This window comes from Spodoptera frugiperda, chromosome 28, assembly GCF_023101765.2.
Source record: "Spodoptera frugiperda isolate SF20-4 chromosome 28, AGI-APGP_CSIRO_Sfru_2.0, whole genome shotgun sequence".
Lineage (NCBI taxonomy): Eukaryota > Metazoa > Arthropoda > Insecta > Lepidoptera > Noctuidae > Spodoptera > Spodoptera frugiperda.
In genome coordinates, this window is record NC_064239.1 from 491,010 (window position 1) to 509,716 (window position 18,707).

General features: G+C 35.7%; 1 pseudogene; it reads right to left on the minus strand.

Moving 5' to 3' along the window:
• Positions 1-4,945: 4,945 nt before the first annotated feature.
• LOC126912654 (uncharacterized) lies at positions 4,946-9,759 on the minus strand (annotated as a pseudogene).
• Between the last annotated feature and the right edge of the window lie 8,948 nt (positions 9,760-18,707).

An 18,707-nucleotide genomic window follows, 5' to 3' on the forward strand; every position in this document is an offset into this window, starting at 1 on the left:
TTCGTGGTTACTACTGCCTCTGTACATATGTGTAGGTACTATATGTATGTAAAGAAGAAAAGCAACCCCTATAGGCTTAAAGAGTGTGACTACAAAAAATACACCATGGATGAAATGGATTTTAAACCATAAATAACGAAAAAACTGTCAAATCTTTTTGAATTACTGGGAAAATTTAATACTGGAATTGTGTCCAGTATATGGCTATAGGCTCATCTTTTATTACATGGGACTTATAACATAAAGTGAAAAGTCGGTGCACAATATATAGTGGCAATATTTGCCGTAATGAGCACCTCGACCTAGCCCTTTGTGGATAAAAGATGTAACAATATTACAAACAATACAAAAAACGTAATAATCTCCTCAAAAAGTAAAAGCACTCTCAATGACTATTGATTATAATGATGTGGATACATCAGTAAGCAAACGTATAAAGAATAAAATAAGACAAAGACAGGCAAAGCTGGTGACGTCATTCACTTAAACAGTTCACAGCAATTACATACATTGCTAGAATTAAACGCACTACTTTAAAGCGTGGTACTACAAGCAGTGTGCAATTAAGTGGAGTACACACAATGTACGGTGCGACCTTGTCCGGCTGCCGGTGGCCGGACGAATTGTTCGCCAAAACACTCTGTTACTCGTAAAGCCGTACCGTGTTAACATTACGAGCCATTCTTGGCAAGTGTACTGTTGCCTTTACAATTTATATTTGTGAGTTAAGGTGGGTGAGGTTTTTGAGTATTTTTTGGATGTTTTTGGTTTAGTAGTCAAGTAGGGGGTAGTCGATTGTCATTGCACGATAATATAAGGTCTTAGTTTCGATTCTTGAATCGGAAATTGTAAGGAGTAATTTGAAGGAGTAACGAATTGTGTTTACCGCTTGTAAGCGTCTATGATTATGGTTAAAAGTAAATAAATCCAGAACTATTTATAGGTTCTTTTAGACTGTCTTTTTTTAACAATATTTTTCATGAGAACTGGTGTAGATATTATAGGCCAGTGCAGATACCTCTAATAAAGGTAAAAAGTAAAAGAAATTTATAGTAGAATGAAACCTATTGGAAATCAAAGTCAAAAGTCAAAATTATTGATTTCAATTAGACCAGGAAGGCACTTTTGAACGTCAAAGCAAATATAATAATATTAATAACGTCAGTCTGTCGGTCAGTCCTCTAGTGAAGCTATTTGCTCGTTCCAAAGTGTAGATTCCTATGGAGAAGAACGAGCAAGAAACTCCATAGGTTACTCTTTTCCAATCAGATTCACAATACAATTCATGGTTACATTGTTTCGATTGCTTCAACTATGTGAGAACAATGTAAAACTAATATTTAGTCAAAGTGATAGAAAAAGAAAATAACCCTGAGGACAACAATCTTAATGCAGTCTGGAGCTGACCAGTCCCAGTTGACAGCGCCCGTTCACGAACATGACACGTACACCAGCACCGCCCAACTCAACCATGTTGCAGGGAATCGAGCGATCCAATGCCCGTGCCACCGCCAATGAGACCTTTGAGTGAGCATGACAACTCCAAGCTGACACAAGTGCATTCTACTAGTCTAATACAGTTTTAGCTAATTACAGGGCTCTCACATTTACAATGATTGTATCTAATTTAACAGAACAAATTGAAATAACATGGTTTTATTATTACATTATTGGAATTACTTTATTTTTTCGTTACCCTGTGGAGCCGGACCAGCCTGCCTCCAAGCATTTTTATCCTCTATATAATCATTCAATTTGTAGTATGCTAATCTACACATCGTTTTTTTAATACATAATTTAAATTGTCTTTCATTTAGGTGTTTTATTTCCTCTGGAATTTTGTTATAACATTTAACACCGAATCCCATGAACGACTTACTTATTTTTGACAATCTAAAGAATGGCTGGCTCAATCTATCCTTATGTCTAGTTTCATAATTGTGTCTGTCAGACACTTTGTCAAACAAGTTTAGATTTTTCCTAACATACATAATGTTTTCATAGATAAATTGACATGGAACGGTCATAATATTGATCTCCTTAAACTTTTCCCTGAGAGATTCGCGACGACCAAGATTGTAGATAGCTCTGACGGCGCGCTTTTGTAAAATAAAAATAGACTCAATGTCAGCAGCCTGTCCCCACAGTAAAATGCCGTACGACATGATGCTATGGAAGTAACTGAAATACACTAGTCTTGCCGTGTCTATGTCGGTTAACTGTCGGATTTTCCAGACAGCATAAGCTGCAGAGCTTAAATGGAAGAGAATATGCTAAAACAAGAAAAAAATAAAAATTCCACTCCATCCGAGTTCGGGAAGTGGGGGGGAGGGAGGTTTTAAGAGTAAAAATCGGTTTATCGCAATTTTTGGCGAAACTACAAGTCCAATGAAAAAAAGTTAAATGGCAAAGTTGTAGGTAATAAAAAGATCTACAACTTTTGTATTTACACTTTTTTTATATTACTTCAATATTTTATGGAAAATTAAAAAAACTACGATTTCGGTTTTTTATTCTTATCTTTGACAAAAACATTAATTTTTTAACGAAATTTTGTGAAAACGTGCCTTTATACGTACCAAACAAACTGTAATTTTTTGAAATTGAAAAAAATATTTTTTTACCAGATATTGATTAAATACCGAAAAATTATCCTAATTTTCAATCGAAAATTCACGCGTCAAAATATCAGCTTTTTTATAAAATTCGGTGGGCTGTTTGTTCGTTGAAATCTCTACTTTTCGATAGTGTAAAAAAAAAATTACGTTACCATGGAAAATGTTCTCAAAAAACGCAATAAACTAAAAAAACTCGAATCGAAAAAAATGTTTTTCATCATTATGCACAATATTGAGCTATTTATTACAATTAACCCATGTAGCGTAAGATTTAATGGTACATTGACAAATAAAAAAAATATATAAATTAAAACATTCTACTATGATTAACAATCAAATAAGTTACAAATGTTTATTATTTGATAAGACATCTACAATGTTATAAGAAAGTTGTAGAATTTTGTTTTAATTACATACGTAGATACTTATTTGTTGCTATTTAAAGATAATTTATAAACCTTTTTTATTTTTTAAGGTAGCAAAATCATCCAATCCAATCCAATGACCTCTCTCGCCTTAGATGAGGAGAGAGGGAGTGTCAGACTCTTACTGACTAAAAATCACCTTGTTCCTAGTCTTGCTTTTCGAGCCGGAGCCCCGGTAAACCCGCTAGGTAGTCCACAGATCCGGATCAGGCATCAGCCATACTAGACACCATCTGAGGTGGTCTGATGGCTCTTTGAAGCGCGCGCGGAACGCGACGCGCCGCATGCACGGGTCTAGGTCTGTTAGGCTGGCAAGCTACCCTTGCTCGCCGTCTACAGACCCGTACTTACGGAGGCCAGAGTTCTTTGCGCGATCCCCGATGCCCGGAGTGTCTCTCGCGAGAGCTGGAGGGTGAGGAGGTTCGTTCCCTCACGTGCCCCGCCTGCTTTTTTGCTAGCATGACTGCTTCGCAGAAGGAGGAAACGTCATCCCAGTGTCGCTCGCTCTTCCAGAGACACTCCGGGCGTCGGGAATCGCGGGACGATCTCCAGCCACCGTTCACTATCACCTGTTTTTTTAGAACATTTTTCATAGTAACGTTTATTTTTTTTTACACTATCGAAAAGTAGAGATTTCAACGAACAAACAGCCCACCAAATTTTATAAAAAAGCTGATATTTTGACGCGTGAATTTTCGATTGAAAATTAGGATAATTTTTCGGTATTTAATCAATATCTGGTAAAAAAATATTTTTTTCAATTCCAAAAATTTACAGTTTGTTTGGTACGTATAAAGGCACGTTTTCACAAAATTTCGTTAAAAAATAAATATTTTTGTCAAAGATAAGAATAAAAAACCGAAATCGTAGTTTTTTTTATTTTCCACAAAATTTTGAAGTAATATAAAAAAAGTGTAAATACAAAGTTGTAGATCTTTTTATTACATACAACTTTGCCATTTAACTATTTTTAATAGGACTTGTAGTTTCGCCAAAAATTGCGATAAACCGATTTTTACTCTTAAAACCTCCCTCCCCCCCACTTCCCGAACTCGGATGGAGTGGAATTTTTATTTTTTTCTTGTTTTAGCATATTCTCTTCCATTTCCAATAGGTTTCATTCTACTATAAATTTCTTTTGTTTCAAAACCTATCTGCACTGGGCTATTATACGATGCTGTTCTTTTAATTTTAATATATAAAGAAAATGAGTGCCAGCTAAAACTACCCATGTAATTCCAAGTAAAATTTCATTGAGTCTATAAATTAGAATGTCCGTACATGTAACGAGCAAGGCATGTTCACACGACCGGGATGAATCGCTCACGAATACATTAAGTAGGCTTACACTGCGGCATTCTTGGCAACGTGTAACACTGGCCTTACCGTGTTCATTACACTTTAGTTTAGTGCAACCTACTAGTTGTAATTCGAGCATACATGGCCAGCACATCAACGTACACTAAGCTTCTAACTTCTTTAAAACGTTTTCAGCTTTATGCTTTTGTGATAAAGTAGAAAGTTTAATGAAGAGATTGGACAGTGTGGGTGGCTTGATGTGATAGCATCTGTTATGCACTGGACTGGTAAATTTATATGGATTGTGGTCTACTCTAGACATCTGTATATTGTACTGAGGTTACGAATTGATTACAGGCCGTAGTGGCTATTGTCAGATCTATACGAGCATAATAAGGATGATGATGGGGTATGAAAATTAAAAATCTATTTAGTCCGTCAGTTAGGTAATGAAAAGATATTAGACACGTATTTTTTATTTTGTCATGTGAGTTAACAATACTTACGTAAGACGAATCAAAGTTTAGGAGTGGAAGCAAATACGTCATGTTCACGTATTAAGCTTATCTAGAAGTGACATCACGCGATATTTCTATAAATAAATAAATAAATAAATAATCCTTTATTTCATTATTTCACAAAATAATTTACATGAAACAGCCACAAATAAGTATTAATCAATAATTATGCTAGTGCACTAGGAATAACTTAATAAGTAACTTACCAATATTTAGGAACTATAGGAAAATTTACTTTTTAACCTAGACTTATGTATAATTAGCGACTTGCCCGAGCTAGGTTTATAAAAACCTGTGTTTCGGGTCATCACTTACAAGACTATCAATTTAGGTGCATGTGTACAGAAATAGAATAACAACTTACAAACTAATCTTACATTCATACTAAAACTTCCAATAGTTTTTCTGTGTCTGCGTAATCAAGATTTAGTAGATACTCTGATAACAATGTACTACATTTATAATAATTTACACTATATATATTTAGTATCTTGTTGACCTTGTTGTACAAAAATGGTCCTAAAAATACGTAAAATCTATGTGCAAATGCATGTCTTGTCTGTGGTTCAAAGCAAACCAAATCTTTCCTCCTCCTGGTTTGGGATACTGGGTCGAAAGGAAGCTCAGAGTGCTGATAAAGTATGGTTTGCAATATAAATAGTTGGCGCACTGTTAGTATTTTACATGCAGTGTATAGTTGGTGTGTGGGAAACCTAAAAGGGCGGAAGGTAGCAACCTTTAGAATTGCTCTTTGAGCGCGTTCCAGAGGAAGCAAGATAGACTTTGCAGTTCCACCCCATGATGTAATACAATAGGTGAGAACAGACTGACACAGAGCCAAATAAACCTGTTTAATTAACTTATAGTCGGCTATGTGGCGTAGGTTCTTAAAAATGTACATTAATTTACGCACTCTTTTGCATAGTAACTCGATGTGTTTACGGAAATTTAGATTCGTGTCAATCGTAACACCTAGATATTTTATGTGGTCAGCTTTAACTAAAGTGGGACAAGTACAAGCAATATTAGCAGAATTGCAATTATGTGCAAATATATCTAGGTTAGTAAGCGGTGGATTAATGTTTCTAATTGAGAATGAAATATATTTAGTTTTATCTATATTTAATGTTAGAAGATTTTGATGAAGCCAATTTGACACAACATTAAAACCGTTTTGGGCATATTCATATGTTTCACTTTGAGATTCAGCGGAAAACAATAGGGCTGTGTCATCCGCATATGATAATATTAGCCCATTACGAAGGACCAAACTACATAAATCATTAATGTAAATTAAAAACAATGTAGGTCCCAAAATACTTCCTTGAGGTATTCCGAAACCACTATTTTCCATCTCAGAACTTGTGTACTGACCTATTTTAACGCATTGTTGACGATCTCTAAGATAATCGGTGAACAACTGAAGTTGTTCGCCTCTTATTCCAAGTTTTTCAAGCTTGTGTAGTAACATAGAACAAGAAATTGTGTCAAAAGCTTTAGCGAGGTCCAGGAAAATCCCAATGGTATGCATACCCTTGTCAAGGTTAGTACTAATGTATTCGGACAGTCTGTGAACTGCTTGGTTAGTCGATCTTTTTGGTCTAAACCCAAATTGGTTATTTGAAAGCAAATTGTTAATTTCAAGATAATCTATTAATCTACTATTTATAATTTTTTCTAAAATTTTTGAGAGACCTGTTAATACTGAAATGGGTCTATAGTTGTTAACACAGTTTTTATCTCCCGCTTTGAAAACTGGCGTAACTACTGCTTTTTTAAGCGGTTTGGGAAAGATTCCTTTAGACAAACATGACTGAAAAATATGGGTCAATGGAGGAGCAAGAAGGTGTTTAAACCTTTTCAGTATGTTATTAGGAATGCCATCCCACCCAACAGCGCAATCGTCCTTTAACCCTGTAATTATCCTTAAAATTTCATTGACGTCAGTGTTTAATAAAACAAAAGATTTTGATGTTTTCGTAGGGGTATTTACAGCCGACAATGGTTGGTGGGGATAAGTACTATGGTTCAAGGATTTTTCAGCTAAGGTTTTGCCAATGTTAGCAAAAAAACTATTTACTTTATTTGCGGCTACTAATGGGTTTATTTCTGAAGACAGTAATTCGAGTGGGGGTTCAGGATTTTTCGATCGAAAAGTATTTGTTTTAATAAATTTCCAAACGAGTTTACTGTTTTTTCCTGCCTTCTGTAACTCATTCTTCTCGTGTTGATATTTAACTTTTTTTAAAAGGTTGTTACAAAAGTTTCTATACCTTTTATATGAAATAGAAAGTATTTCATTATCAGGTGCAAGTTTTGACTTTTGGTGTAGTTTGTCCCTATGCCGTATACAACGAACGAGACCTGGAGTGATCCACGGTTTGATCGATTTATACCTTCTAGACGTTATTTTGGTAATTGTATTTTTGTTTATCGCATGTTGTAGCGCATTTATAAAATACTGTAATGAAATATTTGCGTCATTAGTATCGTAAACAGGGTCAAAGTCGATGTCGCGAATGGCACGTGCAAGATTAGTCATATCAATTTTTAAAAAGCTACGCATGCAGTTTTTTCTAGGTGAGGATTTTTGTATTGTTAGCAAAATAGCTTGATGGTCCGTAAGCGATGAATTGGTGACTAATGTTTTGTTCGGATGTCGGGTTTTTATGATGAAATGATCCAAACATGACCCAGACTGGTGCGTGGGATAATAATGGGTTGGTAAAAGACCATGAAATGAACAAATATTTAGGTAGTTATGTACATGTGTATCTGCTCTCTCAGAAGCAATATTAATATTTATGTCACCCATTAATATAATGTTCTTAAAAGCAGATAAATGTTTTAAGTTTACATCAAGTGAGTCCAAAAAGCTGTCAATGTTTTGAGACGGTGGCCTATAAATGGCCATAATTACAGTATCCGGAATAATTTTAATTACTAAACAGTTACTATTTTGAACTCTGGGCTCTTCCACTAGAACTTTTAAGTTGTTTTTGATGTACACCACTACACCATCATTCTGATTCATGTTTGAATTTGTTTTGTGAGTGCAGTAGCCGTCGAGAGAAGGTAAATTGGCTGTCTGAGAAGATAGCCAACATTCTGTTAGGACAATAACATCACAGTTAATGTCAAGACTTTCTAATAGAACTTCAAAGCCATCCATGTTGCGATTAATACTGCGAATATTTTGAGTTAGTAGCGTAAGCGTATTTTCCCCAGAAGGAAGAAGAAGTTTACAATCTTCTACATTACAGGTATTGGCTTCAGACACAGAAAATTCATCCAGATCAGTGATTAGCTGACTGGCCATAAAAACTAATTAATAAATTAATAAAATATAGAGTAACTTTTAACTTACGAGACAATAACTAAGTGCTACTAAATAAACTGTCCGGGGCGCTCTTAGGCGCCTTCATAGTCAATCGAATTGATATAATTAATCTCGGCATATTTACGCGCCGGACACTCTGCGTCACCAGTCTGATGGTCACATTTCTTCTTGAAGCGCTTGCACGTCGCACATTGAGGCGGAGAAGATTTACTGTTACACTCCTTGTGGGAATGCCCAGTCTCCCCACAGTGGTTGCACGTAGGACTAGTTTCACGACAAAACTTGGCTGCATGGCCAAACTGCTGGCAGTTGAAGCATCTTGTAACTATTGTGAAATCTCTTACAGGGCAAGAAGTCCAGTTTATAAAAATCCGGCCTTGGTTTATGAGTACTTTCCTGACGGCAGCAGAAACTTCTAATATATAATTGCAAGTGGGAAGACCTTTCTTACCTGACTTATGGCTCAATTTGACAGTAGCAAGAAAGGACTCTCGAGTACTATTTGCCAATTTCTCCGAAAGGTTTTGCTCATAGATGCAGTCAAATACTTCTCTTTCAGTAAGTGCTACTGGAACTCCAACGACAGCAATCCTAGGTCGGCGCTTGGGGGTTTCTTCTACCGTAAGGCCAGATGACATCAGTTTCGTTGAATTCCTGAGCTTTTCAATGTCTCCTTTGTTCTCGGTCCTAATAAGTACACCCCCGTTTCTGACTTTTTTTAGGCCACGGACATGAAGCTTTAGTTCTTCAGGCGAAATAATTTTCTGAACAAGTGACTTTGTGTCTTCGCTTGTTCTCGTCTTGTCGCAAGGATAGATGGCCACAGAACTCAGATTTGCTGGGCGGATGAGGGTATCGGAACTTTTTTTACTATGTTAGCGTAAGATGAAGAGGTTATGTCAGAAGGCGATAATTTGTCGATTATAGTATTTTTGATCACCTTAATAGATTCTGCAAGGTCCAGCTGTTCTTTTAGATGCAGTACTGTGTGGTGCGCTTGGATGGTTTTTTGCTTTAAAGCCTGATATTCTACGGCCATTTGACTTGTCCCCTTTAAAACGTTGCGACAAAGGGCGGAGACACGCTGCTTTTGATCGTTGTTCATTTTCCCTTCTGAGACTATGGTGCAGACCTCAGTGAGAACGGCGTCTATTGACCCAATCCATTTCTGGATATCTGGTGTTGAAACAACTTCAGGGGGTAACTCACCAGCCAACACGGCTGGAGCTTGAGGTGGAATTTGCTCAATAGGTTGAACTGGTTCTGGTTGATTTGGAGTCGGTGGAGGACTTCGCTGCAATAGTTGGCTACGCCCGAAAGGGGAAGCTGTTTGGTTAGACATAACTAACACAGATATATGTTATAACCAAGAAATATTTAGTTCATCTTGCACAATATAAGTAAGTATAAATTGTAAAATCACACTCGCGACACACTTTACTTTCGAACTGACACTGCAGTTAATTTTATAGTAACAATTATTGTAAGTTATTAAGATATTACATTATTATTAAAGGCAAAGTACACGTCTATGAAGTCTCGCGTCTTGTTAGCGAATGAATATATTTTCAAATCAATATATTTTTGAAAGTATTTGTTTCCGTAAGAAAATAATAAAATCGTTTCTAATATTTGAAAAGAATCTGCAAGACGGACGGTATAATAAACATGACTCGTACCCTATTACTAGGCAAAGAGACATGGGTTCGTTTCCGGACTGGGAAATGAAAAGTCTTCATTTTTAAAACTCTCAGTAATACTACAACTGTCACTAACATACATACATATACAACGTATCAAAGTAACTATAATGACAACCACGCACACATAAATAAATCTCTTCCCTAAAAACATAAACACAGAACTTATAACTTATAACACGGAGCTAGCCGCTAGCAGTAAAAGAGGTCATTATGCGGACCCTTAAAATATGTGTGAAGTCAGTCACAGGCCGCATAACGAATGAAGAGGTGAGCTCGGTTCAAAAGAGGTCGGGTTAAAAATGAGGATGGACTTCCACGGACCCGACTTATGGATGACATGAGGAAGGAAAAGTCATTTGTTTGGACACCACTGGCTTGTGGGAAGGAAGAAATATCATGGGTGACGTGGATTCACTTCCAGTGGTACAATTTTGGGAAAAGTTTCGATTATGTGTTACGATGATATAAAACTATCATATTTTTTTCTATTATTTTTTACTTTTGCGTTGAAAATTTTAGAGTCGACATTGTCGATATTGACGTTAAACTCGATATTGACGTTAATTAACAAACCACATGAGTTTTGCTTGATTATAACCCTAAATGGAAATATGGTTACAAGTAAATATTACTATTAAGAGTAAAGATACTGACTACACGGTTGGTGGCTGCGCAACGGTGCCGCGCAACGTGTAATAGGTTCGATTGGCGCAACTATTTTGGTGATTCACAAATTATTATTGTTTGGGGCTTGGGTGTCATGTGTTTGTGAATTTGTATGTATGTAAACGCACTTACGGCACAGGTGAAAATCCTAGTGTGGGGCAATGTTTAAAGAGTAGAAATAAAGAATTTCAATATATCATTTTACAATGAAAAGGAAATAAAAACAACATTACATCGTTTTCATAAAAGCAATAAACTACAATTTCTTAACACACCATCTCATCTAAAACATAAAGCAAGCACCTAGTACCGATCCTAGAAAATTCTTCATCTCAGATATTCTTGTAGCTTCGATAACTTTCATTACATCGATACAAGCGAGCCAGCAAACTTCCCCACTCATACATTTATTCATGGCCGCAATAAACAGAGGAATATTAACGAGCCACTTACAAACTAACATTACAACCACCCACGGAGTTATTGTAAATAATACTGGCACGCTGGCTATCACAAATATATTCACGCCTTTTGTTTTGTGTGGGTAAGTTGAAGGAAAAGTTTTGGTAGCACTCTGTATAGTGTTTGGAGTGTGAGATAGAGCTGCGGATTATGATTGTGTCATAACTCATAATCTTGTGTGTTTTGCTCGTATGATACGTTTTCTGAACAATTCGTAGTTTTCTTAGGTGTTTGCAAGCTTGGATGATATGATTTATGTGTTAAAATCCTTTTTTATGAAGGTAAAGTTTTAATTAGGCTTATCTACCTAGATGTTTGGACTCCTGATTCTCAAGCTAGATGACTTTATTTCTAGTAAAAAATATGCATAAATTTACAGGTTAAGCTCAGTATACAGTTAAAGTGATATTAAACTACTTCGCATTCTGTAATTATCTATTTCAAATCAATAATTTTAATTAGGTATTTAAAATTTAAATTTGTTTTGACTATTTTTTTTACACAGCTTACACCTACTCGTACAACATCTTTTATGTGAAACTACTTTAATTTCATTTAATAAAACAGCAATGATGAGTTAGCACAAACAAAATGTGTTGTTTATTTAGCCAAAACCTCTCGAAATACTCTCACATATCGCTTCATAAAAGTTAGTCCCCTTGGTACGCGTTCCCAACAAGGTCAAGGTCACTCCCGTACAGAACTCCGTCGCATAAACAAAATGATACGGACACAATGCAGGACAAAGTTTGCACTAACCTTTTTAGAAAGTAGGTAATGTGAGCAGTTTGAATTGAAGTGTTTTAACGTATTACATAAAAGTATCTTTAGTAAAAAGGAAAATTGGCGACAGAGTGTATTTTAATGTAGATGTCATTTTATTGTTGATAAAGGATTTGTATGATCAAAATGTTAATTAAAGAAAGCAGGACATGCAAATATTACATAAATAGGTACATACATTTATACATAACCTCACGCATGTCTCCCATGGGGGTAGGCAGAGACAATGGAATGCTAATTGCTACGAATCTCACATACCTCTTTCGCTTCATCAACAGTCATCAGTCTTTTCATGCATGCTCGTCGGTCAAGGGACATATGGGTACAACCTTAAAGAAATATTATGTAAATAACACCATTATATCATTTCATGACGATAACAATACGCTTTTTCGCAACTGGGACAAATATAAATAACTAAAATAGTTGATACACCCACCACCAACCCTTTAAGTGGTTCAGTATAAATAGAAATGTTTCTCTAAGTAAAAATAAGGGTTCAGGAGATATTTCGAATGTAAGCTCTGTTTGTCTACTCTTCAACATTTGATGGATTTGGTTATGTAAAGGGTATTTTTATTTGTGTCTGAAAATACACACACAGAGACACATGACACGGGGGAATAAGATAGTGTTGGATGTGGTTAAAAAAAGAACAGTGGTTTAAATAAATAGTTGTTTAGTTTATTATGAGTATTTATTTATTCATGTGTAGTGGAATAAATAATGTGAGAAGTGGATTGTTGCAACTAAATTTTGAATCTTATATCTTTAACTAATTAAGCTGAAATTGTATACACCTTTATATATTCATCCACCATCACTCGTCATATAAAAAGATTTCCATTACAACATATGTCCCCAATGACTTACCATTATGATCATATCACGACCTACAGGAAGTCCCTGCTGAACATGTATAAATTAGAACTGTTAAAATATTTCACCTTCCACCGATCAGATTTTTTATTTAAAAAAAATACCTTTTACATTAATAAAAGGAAAAATTTAGTTATTTTTCCTAGGTACGTTGGAAGTGCTTACTTGCTTAGATGTTACCTAATAAGTAGGTTCCTGACGTAAGCTTCTTTTCCTAAATTGAGTTCTTAAGATTGATATTTCGATAAAAATATTGTAGTGTGTGTCTAACGCTACTTTTTTAGGTTCACCGTGAAAGAGTGTTACATTTTCATGAAACGTGTACATTACACTTAGAGCTGAGAATGATGGATGGTAGTGTTGTGTTTTAAAAGGGAAACTTTACCTTTATATACTTTTTTAATAACTGGAATATATTATTTATTTTTCATACCCTTTTTAAGTAAAGGCATGACACACGAAAACACTAAATTGGTACTTATGCTCATGTATGTCAACCTTTCTGAACCTTTGCTATAAAACAAAAAAAAGGTATTTAAAAAGCAATCCCTGCGATCCTGATACTGCACTATGCTCACTCAAGGTTGGCACTGGCGAATTATTGAACGCCTGCCGCCGTCGGTTGGCGGACAGCCAACCGCTTGACACGACGCGTTCGACACGCCACCCTGCTTTGTAGCGCACAACCCTAGCTCCAACGTTTTTTAAGCCATCGATACATCGACTTTTAAAAGTCCTTTCACAAAGTACAGGTGAATTTGACGAAGAAAAGAAACAGGGAGAAAGAAAATATGAAAAGGATGTGTTTGTCAAAACATTTATTCCAATTAAACCATAAATAGGTACTTTTGAAATGTCAACATATAAATAAGTATAATATTAATAGTCTGTCAGTCTGTCCGTCAATGGAGTTAGGTGTGCTGTGTAATATGTGTGTCAGTAGAGTAAAAAACATTTTGTGACCACCCCTATCTTCTCATGGATGTTGTTAGAGTCGACTAAGGAATTAAATTATGTATTTAACAATGATAAACGTCACTAGACATCACAACAGACCTATGGTATGTAGATGCGTATAAAATGTATTGGCCTCAGAAAACTCTACGAAGAGACGAGTGCAAGGAGGGTAGAGAGGCCCTTACTCTGTAGTGGGACGACTGTGACTGAAAATAAATAATACGTTAATTTAACAGAGAACGTGAAGCAACCATCTTTAATTAGCCCTGATTCTTTCTGTGATCTCCAGTCCTGCCAGACGTGGAGGTTATAGTAAACACCTCTTTTGTAAACGGGGTTATGGAGGTCCATCCTTTACAAAAGAGGTAGGCTACAGGTACATAGCCTACTACTGGAGTAGTAGGCTCTCACGGGCTACTGATAATGATAATGACAACAAGATACATATAAAATATACTATCACGTGTGTATTTCCTCGAGCGATTAGCTAGAGGTACATCGTCATGGAGGAAAAATGTCAAACCCATAATAGACTGAGAAATGGACAACCATTTGTCTTATTATTTCTTTTGCGATAAGGAAACAAAAATACGACAGTAAATAGAATAAATAATACATGAACGTCACTCCTAAATTATTCCATTATTTAGACTGTTTAAAAAGATCATACTTTTTTTTTTGAGTGGTAAATCATCCAATCATCCTTATCCTGTCTTGGGTGAGGCGAGAAGGATTGTCAGACTTTTACTGACTAAAAACCACCGTTCCTACTCCTGCTTTTCGAAGCAGAGCCCTGGTACCAAATTACCCATTAAGTAGTCCAAAGCTCTAAAAATATCACCATCATACATGCTACTTGTTTTTTTCTTTGTTTTAATTATGGAGGGTTTTATCACAATTGATAATGTCACCCTCATGAGGATACTTGGACTTAAAAACTACAAACTTATGTGTTTGTTTGATCGTAATCTACGCTTAATAGCTAAGTACACCATTTTAGCCCTCTTTGAGTGTAGCAACTCAAAGATGGGTTTTACAAAAAAGTATGTCTTTCTTGCTTTTACATAAAATTAATGGCATTACGAACAAATTCAAACAGGACAATATATTTTACTCTCGTGCATTCCTCTACAATATGAATGCACATTTAAATCTTTCAACCCCAAACTGCAGCCGTGGGTCGTGTGGACCGACCGATTAATCAGCCGCGTGCTCTACTTAACGTGAGCCCCAGCTAAGTAAATGAGATTGTTCCTAAATAAATGTACTCTTTACTGGAAATTGCTGGGCTTTTACCTACAGTACTGAGAACTCTCTATTTGTCCTCTTTCAGCGATTACTTTTATTGTTTTTCTTGAGATTTTGTTTATTTATTCTTTTGTATATTCTTATTTGTTTTTTTTTCTACTAGGAATCTACTTGTTTGTCGATTTTCTTTTGTTAAAAACAATCGTGAAGCCTTTTATCCCAGAAGTGGTAGGCAGAGGTGCACATTAAGGCACTTAATGCCACTGTATAATGGACACCCACTTTTCACAATATATGTTGTGAGTCCCATATAATATGTGGTGAGCCTATTGCCACATACCGGGCACATTTCCAGTCTCCGTGCTACTACTGATAAATTTTTGAAATACCGTAAAAAGCCCTATAATACTTCGCCCGACTCCGAGAAACGAACTCGAGACCCCTTGCCTGGCAGTTTTGCGACCACTCGACCAACGAGGCAGTCACTTTTTTATTGCCTGGTAATAAATGTATTTCCGTCAATTGAATTGTTCTTGAGTACAAGCCAAATTCAGTTTCATATTGAACCTGCCAGTCACATTATGTAATGTGACAACATTATGGCAATATCTTGGCTGAACCAGAGATATAACCACTTAAATAAGTTTTGAATAATACGTACTACGAGTGTTGAGATAAATTAAACCTTTTTTTGCTTCGATTCTCAACCTTAAGATTCTCCAAATCAAATTAACTCTAAAGCGTCGTTTCGACACACCTTTTATTCCTGAAACGAAAGGCTGTGGTCCACATTATGGCATATATGGTTACTTAACTCAGTCCTTATTAATTATTTTCGAATGGAAACCGAGACCCTTGCCTGGCAGTCGCGCTTGTGACTACTCGGCCAACGAGGCAGTCTAAAACAACTCTAAAATGATATAATACATTAGTGTAATCAAGTAATTACAAATTATGATAGACAATAAATATAGTACAAAGCGAATAACTTACATCGATAACTATCTTGGATACAAGACAACATGGGTGACGTGTCCCGGCCGAACCTGCCGGGTTATGGAACACGTCCTACTTACTATACCAAGAAATATCAAGTCGAGATTACGCGCAAAACATCGCTTAGACGTGTCACACGTCTCTACGCGATTACACACTATAAAATACGGATTTAGGTATTGTTACACGTATTTAATCAAAATTCAACTTACTATGTAGATGATAAGGTACATTTTACAAGTGTTTTAGTGTCTAAGCTAGGTCGTTGGAGTTTAAATTTAGGCTAAGCTGTGTATAATAGTACATTATATGAAGATGAGCAACTGGGTGGCGTAATCAGGGAAGCGGATCGTGTTGTGTGATTATTAAATATGGAGATGCTGTCTTTGTGCTTTTCGGAGTCGAGAGCCGAGGCCTACTTAGCAAGCATCCAGCTCTAATATGATTTTAATTAAATTTTCTTCTAGAATCTAGATCACACTGGAAATATTGTGTTTTGTATCTGTCTAGTTGTTTAATAGTTCCAAAAATGAATGCTGGACATGAGAGATCTTTTGTTTATTTTTTTTATATTTTTGTTTTTACTATAAACGATTTAAAATATCTATAAATCTATTATTTTATTGTCGGTCGTTCTGTCTTTCCATTAAAGATATTTGACATTTCTCTCTTTGTGGTCAAAAAGTTAAACGAAATTGGCTTGCAAAACCAAATTTCCGAAATAAAAACATAAAAGTAAACTTAAATGTTATATTTGGAAATATTTTCAAACATTGGTCTCCACGTGTAGACGCACATACGATTACTCATCGAGCTATTAAAACCAGTTTATCAAGGTCCCGCTTTGTATGATCTTTCCACATATTTGACGGTCAGTTTATACTGGTTGTGTATAGCTTCATGTGTACCGGTAGCTAACAAACCTATGTGACAGATTTGACTAACGAGGCTCGTTATATCTCGCTTGAGTAAGCGACGACTTACGTGGGCCACAGTTTATCTACTGATCACAAATTTTGCTTTTAGACAAACTAAAAGATATTTTTATTGAGCCTATTTTTACTTGGAATAGGTAATAGTTTTAAACTAAAAGTTTTTTTTTAAATAATGTACCACCACAGAGAGACGGGCAGCAAAATTCTTAACTGTTTTTTTTTTGAGGGTGAAAATCATCCAATGACTTCTCCCGCCTTGGGTGAGGCAGGGGGTGTCAGACTCTTACTGACTAAAAACCACCCCGTTCCTTCTCTTGCTTTGAGCCGGAGCCCCGGTAACCTTATACGTTGTCCGGAAAAATCCTCAACTGTTGGTATTGTTTTTTACTTAGAAAGTATGTATTTAAAATTGGATATCATCCCGATATTGGTGATAAGATAATATTGTATTAGAATACTAGCGGACCCGACAGACGTTGTCCTGTCTACACGTCTTTAATTTGAAAATTTTAAACTTTTTTTTAATAAGCTAAAACATTCTGGACCATATTGATGAAAATTATTATTCAAATGTTATGACAATATCTAACGTCATTAATATTTGACACTGCGATGGTAGCGCCGTCCGTCGGATCCGATGTAAAACATTCCAAAATCAACAACTACTAATAAATTAAGGAATTAATTAAAAAAACATTGTCCAGCGGACAAAATTGTGAATCTAAACCATTCTCAGATCCTCTTGAACACACACAAAAAGTTTCATTAAAATCCGTCTAGTCGTTTAAGAGGAGTTCAGTGACATACACACGTACAGAAGAATTATATATATAAAGATTATACTAAACGTGTTCAAAAATTTCATTAAAACATTTTTAGTCCCTTATACCCGAAAGCACTAGTGTAGAGCTAAAGTGACTAATTACATAATTTACGGGGTTGGTCATTAAAGCCCGCCGGCCACCAGGTGAGGGTTGATGGATGCAAGATGGATGGAACTGACCAACACGCCACGCTGGTTTATTAATTAGGGAAAAATAATTATAACAACCAAAATACGTTGATGATTAAACGATTGTTAGTAATTGATTATTTTATGAGGAAAAACAGTAATTTGTGGAAAAATCGTATTTGATTCTGTGATTAATTAGGCTTTGTTTTGTGTAAAGAGATTTTAAATAGTGCTAATTATGTTTGTTATTGTTTATGCTTAGTATTTCCATAAAAAACATTGTCTTTTTTTGAGATAAGAATAAAAACAGAGAGGTACAATGACACAAATGCTATTTTGTGTTATTCGTCAACAATTGACAATTTAGACTATAAAAACAAAACATATCAGGCTAAAATACACCTTAACTACAAAAACACAAGCTTCAAATAACCAAATTTGATTGCATCCAGACCAGCAACAATAACTAACGAGAGCACACGACAGCATTGACAAGACACGTTGTTCTACACAACTATGACGTCATACCGTTACTAGTTCCGTGACGTCACGGTAACCAATACCAGGCCAATAAGGGAACGAGTAAGCAAATCGCTAATGTTACCGAACTGGGAACTAACTAGTGCGAACTAGTGACGTGCCTCCAATCGCACGACAGCGACTTCCAACTTGTAATTAATAGTTCGAAACTGGAACTGAACTTGTTCCAGCATAGTTGTAGAGTGTGTTACTTCGAATTGGAATGACCGTCATGCAAGAGTGAACGTTTCCACTGATTTATTGGGAAAATTTTAAAGTTACTAACTAACTAGATTCGTTCATTTGTTTATCATGATAATGATATGCAAGCTACTATGTACCTATGATATAAATAAGCATATGCTTTATGAATAAAACCATAAGATATCATCACCTTTTACCAAATA